The sequence below is a fragment of the Tamandua tetradactyla genome, chromosome 5 (assembly GCF_023851605.1).
Source record: "Tamandua tetradactyla isolate mTamTet1 chromosome 5, mTamTet1.pri, whole genome shotgun sequence".
Classification (NCBI taxonomy): domain Eukaryota; kingdom Metazoa; phylum Chordata; class Mammalia; order Pilosa; family Myrmecophagidae; genus Tamandua; species Tamandua tetradactyla.
Window position 1 is genome coordinate 76,429,442 of NC_135331.1, and position 13,998 is coordinate 76,443,439.

Below are 13,998 nucleotides of genomic sequence, written 5' to 3' on the forward strand. Positions count from 1 at the left end.
TTAGCACCCCCTTCCAATAAGATTGTATCCTTAAATTCTCCCTGTAAAAAGAATTCTGGAGTAGGGAGTGCAAAGGTAGTTCAGTGGTAGAATTCTCGTCTGCCATGAGGGAGACCCAGTTTCAATTCCTGGCCCATGCACTTCCCCCAAAAACAAACAAGCAAACAAGCACACACAAAAAACAACCAAAACAAAAATTCAACAAAATGGTGCTGCAATTACAGGATATTCACATGGAAAAAGAATGAAATGTGACCCTGCCATACAGCATACAAAAAAAAGAGAATTCAGGCTACTGAAATCTGTGGAGCCGAGTCATAGAAAGAATGACCTCTTCCAAACTCTGCCACACTTTGTCATCTCAACCACAACTAGTTGGGACTGAAATATCACAAATGCTTTCATAAAAGCAATTCCACCAGTTTCTGGTCCTTAAAACTCTAATATGGGCTCCAGATACCTGTTTAGGGTAAGTCCAAAAAATGAGAGGTAAAAGACTCCATGCTACTCCTTCCATCCTTCTCCTTCCCTTCTGATGCCTATCTCTACTTCCACAGATACAGATCAAAAGTCTTTTGGAGTATCAATAGCTAAAAATGGATGCATGGGTTGGGGACTTGAACTTTAGTTCAGCCAAGCAAAGTATTCTATTACATTAGTAGGCTCTCCTTAAGAAGGCCAGAAATGCTGGAATGTTTTAGAAAAATTTGCATTAAAACCTAACCAGCTTCAGTGTTTATGAAGCAAATTACAATTATCTGGGGAAAAAATGAATTTTGGTGATACACCTTTTTTTGGTAATGCTCAAGAAGAAACAAGCCAAAAAATTCAATAAAGCTATGCAGCATCCTTAATAAAGAGTAGGTATTTCCGGTTTCTCCTGATAGAAGCTAATTCTCAAAAGGATTCACCTCCAGGGCGAAAATAACTCTCCCTCATCACCCAGAGCTTTTGACTGTCCTCTCACTCCATTCCTCTCTGTACCTTCTGAGATTTCTAGTAAAGACGTCACTTACAGTGGTACTTCCTGCTTAAGACAGGCCAGAAAAGGACTGTCCCATTATTTGTGTTGTCACTCACTGCCAACACTGATAGAATGAACAAGGCAGCCAAGCATCTTATGTAAAAGCATGTATGCATTTTATCCCACAATCACAAGAAAGCAAAACTACACAGCAGCTGTCTATTTCAATGGCCTTCTTAAGCTGCCCATATTTGGGCACAAATGACACATGGTGGACACAGATGGTTGGATGGATGCATGGATGGATGTACAGATGGGTGCATGGATAGATTATGGCTCCTTGATTAGAACCAAGGAAGATAAAGTATGAGAAAAAGAAATTCATATTCCTGGTGTGCTATTTGTTGCAACTAAAATTAAAATGTTTAAGGAGGGAAGTTGGGACCAAAGCTGCTGACTGCAATTCAGCTTATGGATTTCAGCTTGGGCTGCTATTCCTTTGGCTAACTAATTTGGATTTATGGGGTAACTACGCTATTACAAATTTTCTAGCCATGCAAGCGTACCGAGCATAATGGACCTAGGTATTGACTCTTACATAGGGAAAACAGTATTTCTAGTCACAGCTTCATGTCATGTATGGTTTCAGCCTTGCCTATAAAATATTTTCAGTTAATATAAAAATATGGCCTATGTTCTAGTCTGCTAGCTGCTGGAATGCAATATACCAGAAATGGAATGGTTTTTAAAAAAGGGGAATTTAATAAGTTGCTAGTTTACAGTTCTAAGACTGAGAAAATGTCCCAAATAAAATGAGTCTATAGAAATGTCCAATCAAAGGCATCCAGGGAAAGATACCTTGGTTCAAGAAGGCTGATGAAGTTCAGGGTTTCTCTCTCAGGTGAGAAGGCACATAGCAAATACAGTGAGAGTTTCTCTTTCATATGGAAAGGCACATGGTGAACACAGTCAGGGTTCCTCTCTCATCTAGAAGGGCACATGGTGAACACAGCATCATCTGCTAGCTTCTTCTCCTGGCTTCTGGTTTCATGAAGCTCCCTGGGAGGCATTTTCCTTCTTCATTTCCAAAGGTTGCTGTATGGTGGACTCTGCTTCTTGTGGCTATGTCACTCTGCTCTGCTTTCTCTGAATCAGTTTTTATTCTCCAAAATTATTCCTCTTTTATAGGACTTCAGAAACTTATCAAGACCCACCCAAATGGGTGGAGACATGTCATCACCTAATCCAGTTTAACAACCAGTATTGAATAGGGATTATTCTGCCTTTATGAAATGGGATTTAGATTAAAACATGGTTTTTCTAGGGGACATACATCCTTTCAAACCAGCACAGCCTATATAGTTTGCATTCAGTGCAACACGTTGACAGTGTAACTAGTTTGGAAACTATTTAAGTGGAATCATGAATTATTCTGATTCATCTGGGAGCAGGACCATGCTATTCTGATGCCTTTGTTTCCTCATGCAGGAATAGCATGATAACTAAGGAAATATATGCATCTATATTAGTTAGGTTCTCTAGAGAAACAGAATCAGCAGGAGATATTTGTAAATATATAATTTATAAAAGTGTCTCATGTAACCATGGGGTGTAGAGTCCAAGAACTGTAGGGCAGGCTGCAAGCTGGCAGCTCTGATGAAAGTCCTCAATGAACTCTGAGGAGAGACTGGCTGGGCAACTGTGGGGATGTGCAGTCCAAGGTCTGTAGGGCAAGCCACATGCTGGTAACTCCAATGAAGTTCCTCAGCAAACTCTCAGGAGAAGCTGACTGAAGCAAGAAGAGTGAATGTCTCTTCTGAATTTTCCTTAAAAGACTTCTGGTGATTAGATTAAGTGCCACTCATTGCGGAAGGCACTCCATGTAGCCAACATGATCATTATTTAAGTCCATGAAATGTCCTCCTAGAGACTGGCCAGCACTTGCCTGAGCAGACAACCAGGCACTACCCCCTGGCCAAGTTGACAGATGAATCTGACCATGACAGCCCACCTCTTGTCAACTTGGCAGCTATACACATCACATTAAACCATACTTAATCTCTAAATAGAAAACAATAACAGGCACATTTTCCCTTGCCTAACAATACTCAACTGTCCCACAACCTGGAATGCATTAAATTTTCCAGAATAGGATGCAAGTCTTTGGGTAACATCCACTCTTAAACTTGATATCTTACAACTTAAGCCCTATAGCATGAACAAAAACAGCATTACAGTCCTCATTTCTGTAACTGATCATGTGGTTATAGTTCATATTTATCATTAACTTCTTCCACTACCCATTCCATGTTTCCTTTACCCTCAGCAAGCACTTCAGCTGGCCATGGTTCTTTGCCTGGGCCTGGACTGGGTTGTTGCAGGTTTCTATTGATTTTAATTACAAGGCATGGTAGTACTAAGAGATGCCCTAGGGGATCTCCTATATTCCAAAAACCTCTTCTTTACCTCCATTGTGTAGTTGCAGTCCTATTTCCCCCTCATAGTCAGGGTCAGTCACCCCAACCAGTGAAGTAAAACCCTTCTTGGCTTGTTGATCGGGGGATGAGTAGCCCAGAGTGAACAGGTGGCAGTCTTAGATTACAGTTCAATGGAATCATTGTTGTTTCCCCTGGTCGAAGCACTCCCTCTTCTGGAACTAAAGCCAGCATTCACATGGGACACAAATATCTTCATGTTTTTAGCCCACTCAGAAAGGCCTATCCACATACCTCTTCCCCAGACCTCTTTGTCACCAATTTTCCAATTATGGTCTTTCCAAGTCCCTGGTTATCCAGCCAAACCATTAGCAATAGCCCATGAGTCAGTATACAGACACACCTCTGGACAGTTCTCCTTCCAAGCAAAATGAACTACCAGGTACACTGCTCGAAGTTCCACCCACTGGGAGGATTTCCCCTACCACTGTCCTTCAGGGTATATCCTGGAAGGGGGTTGTAGTGCTGCCACTGTCCACTTTCAATTGGTATCTGCATATACAGATATACAGTTGTGCACAGTGACAGTTGTGCACTGTCAAGCCCAAGTTTTCTCTTCTTCAGTCAATGCACTGTAAGGAACTCCCCAAGAGGCCATACCTCTTGTCTGGGAAAGAGAAGGTAATGTTGCAAGGGTACAGACCATGGGTATTTGGGCCACTTCCTCCTGTGCCTTCAGGACCTGCTCTAGTCGTGTCTCATATATACCGCTTGCATTTTGTGATGAAGTGCTGCTGTGCACGCTCAACTTTTATGGCTTGGTGTGTCAGACAATATGCTTATGATAGGCAACTCAGGTCTCATGGTAACTTGGTGGCCCATGGTTAAACATTCAATCTCTACTAAGATCCAGTAGCAGGACAAAATCTGTTTTTCAAAAGGAGAATAGTTATCTTCAACAAAGTAGAGAGCCAGTATGGGGATTCTGCCAGCTGCTCAATATGTCTATTCCAATTATGCATTTTGGAACTGGAGAAATAACTACAGATGGGTCTGGGGACCCATGGGACCCATTGTGAGATGGACCTGAGCTAAAACTCCATCAATCATCTAACTTCCATAAGCTCCCACTCTAATTGGTAGACCAGAGTGATGTTTCAGGTCCCCTGGAATTAATGTCACTTCTGAACCAGTGTCTAATAATCCCCAAAATATCTGATCATTTCCTTTCCCCCAGTGCACAGTTACCCTGGTAAAAGGCCATTGGTCTCCTTGGGGAAGGCTTGAAAGAAGATTAACAGTATAAATTGGTGGCAGTGTAACAGTGTTCTCCTCTAAAGGGACCTGGCCTCCCCTTCATTCAAGGTGCTTTGGGTCTGTAAACTGTCTCAATTCTGAAAATTGATTAAGTGGCCAAGACTCTCTGTTTTTGTAATTCAAGTTAGACTTCTGTTCACTTGACCTAGAACTCTTTTGCTTATGCAGCTCAAAGAAGAATTTAGTAGACTTCCCATCTATTGTACTTCTAGGTACTTCTACTAGCCAATGCCACAAGTCTCTAAGTCAGATCATGTTGACTCCTGCTTTGAGTCCACTGTTCATTATGATAGCCACGTCCACCTTGTCTTTGGTGATTAAGTGCTGCCACCTGGCTTCTGCCAACTTGGGATTCGGTCATTCCCACTTTGTTTAAGGATTCCAGCTTAGTGACAGCAGTTCCCAGAGTAATATTTGAACTACATAGAAGGATGACTACACAGCTTTTCAGGGATGATGGTGCTAGTCTCATAAATTTATTTCTCACAGTTCTGGTAATAGGTGCATTCTCTGGACACTCCCTCAGGTGTTTCCATGATAGATCCACTCTAACATTCCAATCTCTCTAAGCTATTGGATCCCCTCATCTACATTAAATACCAGGGCAGTTCTGACATTTCAACTTCAGGTAATGTTGGCCACCTTTTGATCCATGTCTCAGCCAAACGTCCAAACAAACTGTTAATGCCTTTTCTAACTCCTCGAACTATAACACTGAATGCAGAATCTCTGCTTAGTGAGCCCATATAAATAAATTCAGCCTGATCCAGCTTTTTATTTCTCCCACCATTATCCCACACCCTTAAAATCCATTGCCACACATATTCCCCTGATTTCTGTTTATATAAATTGGAAATCTCATGCAGTTCTTTTGGAGTATAATGTATCTCCTCATAGTTAACATTTTGTACCTCACCTTTTGGGGCCTGTTGGGACTTTAGTCTGGTTATAAGTATGTAAGAAGTGAGGGGTGGGCGGGCCGCGGTGGCTCAGCGGGCAAGAGTGCTTGCCTGCTATGCCGGAGGACCCCGGTTCGATTCCCGGCCCCAGCCCATGTAAGAAACAAACAAACAAACAAAAAATATAATAAAAAAAACAAGAAAATGTTTAAAGATGTTTCCCTTTCTTCCTCCCTTCCTTCCTTCCATCCTTCCTTCCTTCTCTCTGTCTTTCCTTCCCTTCCTCCCTCTCTCTTAAAAAAAAAAAAAAAAAAAAAAGAAGTGAGGGGTGGTAGGGGTGGGTCATTAAAAGAATTAGAAGTATCTTCCAAATGAATTGCTTCAGAGCATTTGTTTGAAGTTTCATATAGTGAAACAGGATTAATGACTCTGGAGTTAATCCTCTCAGGTGGAGGTTGGAAGGCGAACTCCTCAGGGCAGGCTGGAGGTGGGGTGTCTATGTCCTCAGGGTAGATTATTACAGGGTTATCTAGAAAAGACTCCACATGATCTAGGGTTTCAACCTCTCCACCGCCATATCATTATTTGTTGCCATCCCATTTTTCAGGGTCCCCTTCCTTTCCAATCAATGCCCTCACTTTAATGGCAGATACCATGCAAGACTGAGATTTCAGTTTACTTTATAAAGTTGCTACTCTAATAACGAGACTCTGAGTCTGATTTTCAGAGATCTCAAGTCTGCCACTATAGGAAAAAAAATTTTCCTTCAGGGCACACATAGAAATGTTTACATCTGTCATACGGTGCATACACTTCTCATTTGAAGCCTTCATCTCATCCTTTCCCTCCTCAATATGTACAGCATATCTAATGACAACCAGCCAACATCTTTATACCTCCTAATTCTATAAAATTTCATAAAAGTGTCAAAAACTTATCCCCCAGTGCCTGGTTTCGTATAAGTGAAACATTAGAAGAATCCAATGGTGATATTTTGACTCTCTCTTTTGCCAGCTTATCCCATGGATTGGCAGTGTCATTCTGATTACAGAAAACAGAGTCCTTAGTTCCTTTGAGTCCAGTCAGAGTGGAAATCCAATTGTAAAAAGCCATGTTTAAGATTCTGTTTCTTAAGAACCACCTCACTTCCGGTACCAAGCTGTATTAGCTAGGGTTATATCTAGCTGTATTAGCTGTATCAACAGGAGATATCCATCAACATGAAACTTATAGAAGTGTCTCACATAACCATGGAGATGTAGGGTCCAAGGTCTGGTAGGGCAGGCTGCAAGGTGGCAGGTCCAGTGAAGTTCCTCATTGAGCTCTCAGTAGAGGCTGTCTGGGCCACCATGGGGTTGTAAGAGTCCAATATCTGTAGGGCAGGCCACAAGCTGGCAGCTTCAGTGAAGGTCCTCAAGGACTCTCAGGAAAGGCTGGCTGGCTGAAGCAGCAAGTGTAACTGTCTCTTCTGAACCTTTCTTAAAAGCCTTCCGATGATTAGATTAGGCATCATTATAGAAGACACTCCCCTTAGCTGATTACAAATACAATCGGCTGTGGCTGCAGCCAACATGATCATGATTTAATTCCATGAAAAGCGTAGCAACAAACAGGAAGCGCTTGTCCAACAGACAACCAGGCACCACCACCTGGCCAAGTTGACACATGAACCTGACCATGACAGCATCTCAATACAGAGGCTTAGCAAAGGGCCTTGTCTGGCTGTTGGATGTGTCCTTCTGCCTTTATCTCCATAACAAACAGTGACATTGCAGCACAGACTGGGCAGGTAGGACAAAAAGGCCACACCTAGAGTATGCACTTAAACCTTTCAGATCACAACTATGCTCTTAAACCCTTGCACCAAAGCCATAATTTGATCCAATAGTGCAAATGCCAACACTAGTTCCCCTCAAAAGCCAAATCAGATCACTACCACCTTTCTAATGTGATATATCAGACAGGAGGTTGGCAAACTGAGTTCACATTTATGCAGCACCTCTGACTCTGCAGGCTCCTGGATGTTTGAATTAATTCATTCTGAGGAAGAGAGTGTTTAGGCAGAGGGTTTTGGTCTGACTTGGCCTGAAGATGAAATGGGAGAGTTAGAGGCAATGGAGAACATGGTGGCATGTGGCACTGGGCCCTTGTGCATGATCTGAGTCCCACAGAGAAGGACAATTTTCCTGTCCCAGCCCCTGTGTGGAGTATATTGAGATTCCTGGACAATGGACATCAAAGGGATTATAGCTCTGTTTTGGTGCATGATTTTTTAGCTTTGAGACATAGCTGGAGAAAGCACCCTAAAGAAAGCAATACTATTGTGCGCTGGAAACCTGGAAGGAGACCTGCAATGTCCAGAGGATAAAAACTTGATTGAGCAAAGTCTCAACATCCTTGGAAATGAGTTAAAATACCTGCCAGAGAGAGGATGCTTTAACAGTCTGCTTGAACTGGAAATAGCTAAGAGCCAGAAGAATCTGGGGAAAATATATTGATTTGTTTTTCTCCTACCCACAGGCTGGTGAAGCCTAGAGACACACAGGTTACTGATAAGCTTTCAACAGAAATGGGATTCTCATTTCTAATTACTGTAATACCTCTTACAAAGGTACATTTATACAAACAGACAAACATTCAAAACACACCTTCCCACAGTGAGCTCAGTTTTCACAGCAGATAGACGTAGTTTCAATATAATATTCCTGGGAAGTTCCATCTCGCAGGTGTCTATATATCAATGGGTGGCTCCAAGATAATACCATTTGACATCCTGAAATGTCCTCCACAGTTCTGCCCAGTCTCCTGTATCAAATTCCTTCTTCATCCAGGCTGCATGGTCATGCCAGAGAGAGCTGAAAATTTTTACATCCCTGATACGCATTCTGCATCTCTTTCACAGACCAATTACTTACCCCTGAGTCTAAATGGCCATTTTAAAATATTTATATTTGGCATGAAATTATCTTTTGTTTTATTATCATTATAAAGAGCAATGCCTGGAAAATGATAAATTATTATATGAATTCAATTATTGCTAATAATTATTACTAATTCATAGTCATTAGAACCATAAACAGAATTGTTATTAAAAAGCTAGAGTTTCATAATGTCATTGGACATCGCTCACTGTTATTAAAGACCCAGAAAGGATATTCAACCTGTGCATTTTAAACTATGCATGATTTGTTCATTTTTTAAAAAACTAAGGTAATCTTGGACTGCAGATTTTAAAACTGATATAATAAAAAATTCATTGTTTGAGCATGAATTTGTGACTCAGATATGACAGTAAATCAATGTTTCATTTCTTCCAAGTTTTCCAGCCCATCTCAGAGACTAACAGCAAATTACTTCCCACATAAAACATCTCTCTGAGTTAGATGAATTATATTTCAGGGGAATCATAAAATACAAATATGGAATCCCATACCCTAATTCAGTGCCTTGTGAGATCATTGTGTGTTAGGAGTTTTAAAAGGTTATAATCAGAAAAAAAAAGAGCACAGAAAAATGTATGAAAACAAAATAGTGACTGGACAGTTCTCTCTGTTTGGGGCAATAAATAGTTACATTCTTTGCAAAATCAATTGCATCAGCTTTGCTTCTCTCTCTAGCTCCCTGATGCTATACAATGGAGTGATGTACATAAACAGCCAAGAAGAAGACAAATCTACTTCTCTCAAGCAAATGTCATATTTTATTATTTTAAATCTTCAGCCCTTAATTTTTCATTGTTGTTCTCCAAAAATGTGTACACAAACCTCATTTATTATAAAACTGATGCATGGGTAATAAGACAGTATTGGGGATATTTGAGTAGAAGAATGATAGACTTGGAAATATATTTTTTGAAAGATCTAGTTACTGTGAGGTAATAATAGAAAGAGGAGAATTACAGAGGAGGGCAGTTCATCAAAAGGCAGAGATCCTGGTACCAAATGGTGGTCATCTGAGTTAGGGCAGTAGGGAAGGCCCTGAGAACACAGCATTAAACAGGTTGCTAAGTCCATTGTCCTGAGAATAGGACTTAAAGTTTTCTTGAGAAACTTGTTATCTGTTTAGTGATCTGGATATTGTCACTTGATACTACTGTTTAAAAAGCAGATCAGGTGCAAATATTTTACATTATGATGTTGTTTACTAAGCATGTAGAGTGGGAGGAGAGAGGATGAAAAAGGTGGACAAACCCACTTCCTCAGCTTCTTGACATCTTGAAGTTTCCAATGAGCTTCTGTTAATCTTCACATGGAGCAAATACTCAGAAGTAGCCTAGTAACTTGAGTGGGCCATCTGGGGTTTCTTTCCAAGAACAATCTTTCTCTGTCATTGGGGTCTCTCCTGAGCATTGCTTTTCTTTTCTTGAGGCCAGGGATTTCATGTGACATCAGGGTGAGCAGTGGTATCTTATGACCCAGGGAAACCTTGGAGGGAGGTATCTTGCTACACAGCAGAACCACGGACCTTGGCGGAGGAGGGGAAAGTGAATTCTTCATCAATAGCTAGTAACTTTAAAAGGCTATTTAATGTCATTGAGCTTTATTTCCTTATCTTTAGTATGAAACTTCTGAAGTTCCATCTTCTGATTTCAATAGTCTATGGGCTGGTGAATTTAAATGATCTAACATAAATAAAATGGTCACAGAGAGAGAGATGTTTATGAAAAAATCATTAACAGACTCACAGAAGGAAGATAGAAACCTGAGGTTCATGCTGAACCCTGCATACTGTGATAATTTTCCTTCTCTGATTTCCAATCCCCCTTTCCAACATCACAATATTTTGAAAGTTTATAAAAACAAAATAGTGATTGGATAGTTCTCTCCATGTTTGGCATCAACTAGTTACATTCTCCACAAAACATATCTACCTGATGTCCTATATGATAGACTTTGAACTCGTGTCCCATAGACTTCAGGATTCGTCTGTCAGAACAGCCTGCTTCTCCTGCTGTTTCTGTTTCTGTTGGTGGTTACCAGAACCCTTTTAGCCATGCATCCTTGAAAAGCATTAGACTCTTCTCCATCCCTGGATACTCATCCAAACATGGCTCAATCCCAGTGATTTTCTTTCTACTATTATTTGCAAGTGTGTCTTCTTCTCCACCAGCACCTTACTTCAGACCCCATTATGGATTTTCACAATAACTATTTCACTTCCTCCTCTCTTCTATCCCTCTTGCAGCCCCTTATGTACGTAGCTGCCACAGTTATCTTCTCAAGGGCAGGTCAGAGCCTATAGTTCTTAAACACATTCAATGCCACCCATTAACCTGTTGAATGAAATCCAAACTCCCTATATTGCTTTTTGAGACTCCACAACCAGATCTCAGCCAAGATTTTGGTTTGTTTGTTTCCTTCTAATATCTTTCACCATATACTCCTAACTTACTGAACTGCATTGTCCTTTCTTTATATTTTTCCAGTTTTTATTCCCCTCTAGATTGCCCTTCCCTATTATCTCTATATGTCTAAATCCACTATTGTGTCAAGGCACCAATCATATACTACTTTTCTGAAGCTTTACCTTATCCTCCACTGGAAGCAATCTTTTCTACCTCAAATACCTACACCTCTCTTATACTTTTCACTTTAGAGTAAAATTTCAAAAACAAAACAATAATAACAAAAAAGTTGACAAAAATATAAGTCCTTGAGTAATTACTCTACAGTCTTGTGCATAGTATGACCCTAATTCATGTATAGATTGAAGTTGTTGAATGCCTCATCAGGGAGACAAATATGAAAGAAATTACATTTAGCCAGGAGGTATTTTGTCTGAAATTGGAAAGAACATATGAATGAAAAAGATGGCTTATATGGGCTGTTCAGGTGTAAACTACCAAATTGTTGAATATATAAGTCCTTTAAAATAGCATTAGTCAATCATTGAATTATGGTCCTTCCAAGATTCAAGGAGCTGTCAGACATTTTTTGGTGTCTGTAAATCAAAAGAAGATCTTCAAATATTGTTTGCTCTAAACGACAGAAGCAAGGTTATGATAGAATAATTCTAGCTGACGTATATCGACCTTTTATTATGAGCCATGTAATATATTAAAAGATTAACATTAATGATCTCATCTCATTCTCACAGCAATTTGATGAGGCCATATGATTTTCACTATTTTTCAGATGTTAGCCTTGAGGCAAAGCTATGTTAAAAAAAATTCCTCAAGGTTAAAAAGCTAATAAATGGACTTCCGGAGAAGATGGCGGCTTAGTTCCTCCTCCAGAACAACTACTAAATAACTAGAAACAGTACAGAACAGTTCCTGGAGCCACGACAGAGACCAGACACACACTGTACCCCAGTCTGGACTGGATGGACCAGCTGCGAGACTCCGCTGCAGTGAGGCCCCCGAGCGGCGCGCGCTTCCCTGGGCTGTGGCAGCTGGCAGCCGGCGCCCCTCCCTCCCTCCTTCCCAGTCCGGCTGAGAGACTCGAAGAGGCGAGTTCCCCAAGCCACGGTGGCTGGCGGCCGGTGCCCCTCCCCCATGTGCAGCTTCCCAGGCCGGCTGGGAACCTCGGATCAGCGGTTCCCCAAGCCACGGCGGCTGGCGACTGGCGTCCCTCCCACACACGCGGCTTCCTGGGCCAGCTGGGAGCCTCGGATCAGCAGTTCCCGAAGCCGCAGCAGCCGGCGCCCCTCCCCCACAGGTGACTTCTCGGAGGGAAAGGAAAGAGTCTCCAACAGTAGTAGAGACTGAGTCCAACCTAACACCAATAGTGGCATTAATGAACAACTTCTGACTACTAAAAATAGGCCCTCAGCTCAGGCGAAACTGATCAAGGCAGAAGTCGCCTATTGGGCTAGCTGAAAAAGAGGAAAGGGGGCGAAACAGAGCCTTCTGCGGCTGTTTCTATGGAGGCTTGGTTGCCTTTGGGCTCAGCGCTGGGAATACACAGGTGGCAACTGCCCCGAACACAGAAACAGGCTGCTTTCAGGGCTCTCTGCCACCTGAACCTTCCCCATGGGAGGGGTGAAATGCAACTCAGGTGGAATTCCTCTCTCAAGGAATTCAGATCCCAGGATTTCACAATTTGAAGCCATTAAAACTAGCCTACAACCTTTCCTCTGTCTCCACCACACACCTAGCAGCGAGAGTCTTCCAAAGTTAAAGGAGCCACAACATCTTTTGCTGGTGGGACCCACAGACAGACAAGCACCACATACTTGGCAAGATAAGAAAAACAGAGCCCAGAGACTTCACAGGAAAGTCTTTCAACCTGCTGGGTCCCACACTCAGGGAAATCTGATTAAATGCCCAGACTCCAGCAAAAAATAACAAATCACACCAGGAAAATTGAAGATATGACCCAGTAAAAGGAACAAACCAATAGCTCAAATGAGATACAGGAGCTGAGACAACTAATTGTGAATATACAAACAGAAATGGAAAACCCCTTCAAAAACCAAATCAATAAATTGAGGGAGGACATGAAGAAGGCAAGGGATGAACAAAAAGAAGAAATGGAAAGTCTGAAAAAACAAGTCATAGAACTTATGGGAATGAAACATACAGTAGAAGAGATGAAAAAAAACCAATGGAAACCTACAATGGTAGATTTCAAGAGACAGAGGTTAGAATTAGTGAACTGGAGGATGGAACATCTGAAATCCAAAAAGAAACAGAAACTATAGGGAAAAGAATGGAAAAAATTGAGCAGGGGCTCAGGGAATTGAATGATAATATGAAGTGCACAAATATACGTGTTGTAGGTGTCCCAGAAGTAGAAGAGAAGGGAAAAGGAGGAGAAAAACTAATGGAAGAAATTATCACTGAAAATTTCCCAACTCTTATGAAAGACCTAAAATTACAGATCCAAGAAGTGCAGCGCACCCCAAAGAGAATAGATCCAAATAAGTGTTCTCAAAGACACTTACTAGTTAGAATGTCAGAGGTCAAAAGTCTCTTGAAAACAGCAAGAGAAAAACAATCCATCACATACAAGGGAAACCCAATAAGACTATGTGTAGATTTCTCAGCAGAAACCATGGAGGCAAGAAGACAGTGGGATGATATATTTAAATTACTAAAAGAGAAAAACTGCCAACCAAGACTTCTATATCCAGCAAAATTGTCCTTCAAAAATGAGGGAGAAATTAAAACATTTTCAGACAAAAAGTCACTGAGAGAATTTGTGACCAAGAGACCAGCTCTGCAAGAAATACTAAAGGGAGTACTAGAGACAGATACGAAAAGACAGAAGAGAGAGGTGTGGAGAAGAGTGTAGAAAGAAGGAAAATTAGATTAGACATACAAAATACAAAAGGCAAAATGGTAGAGGAAAGTACTACCCAAACAGTAATAACACTAAATGTTAATGGACTGAATTCCCCAATCAAAAGACATAGACTGGCAGAATGGATTAAAAAACAG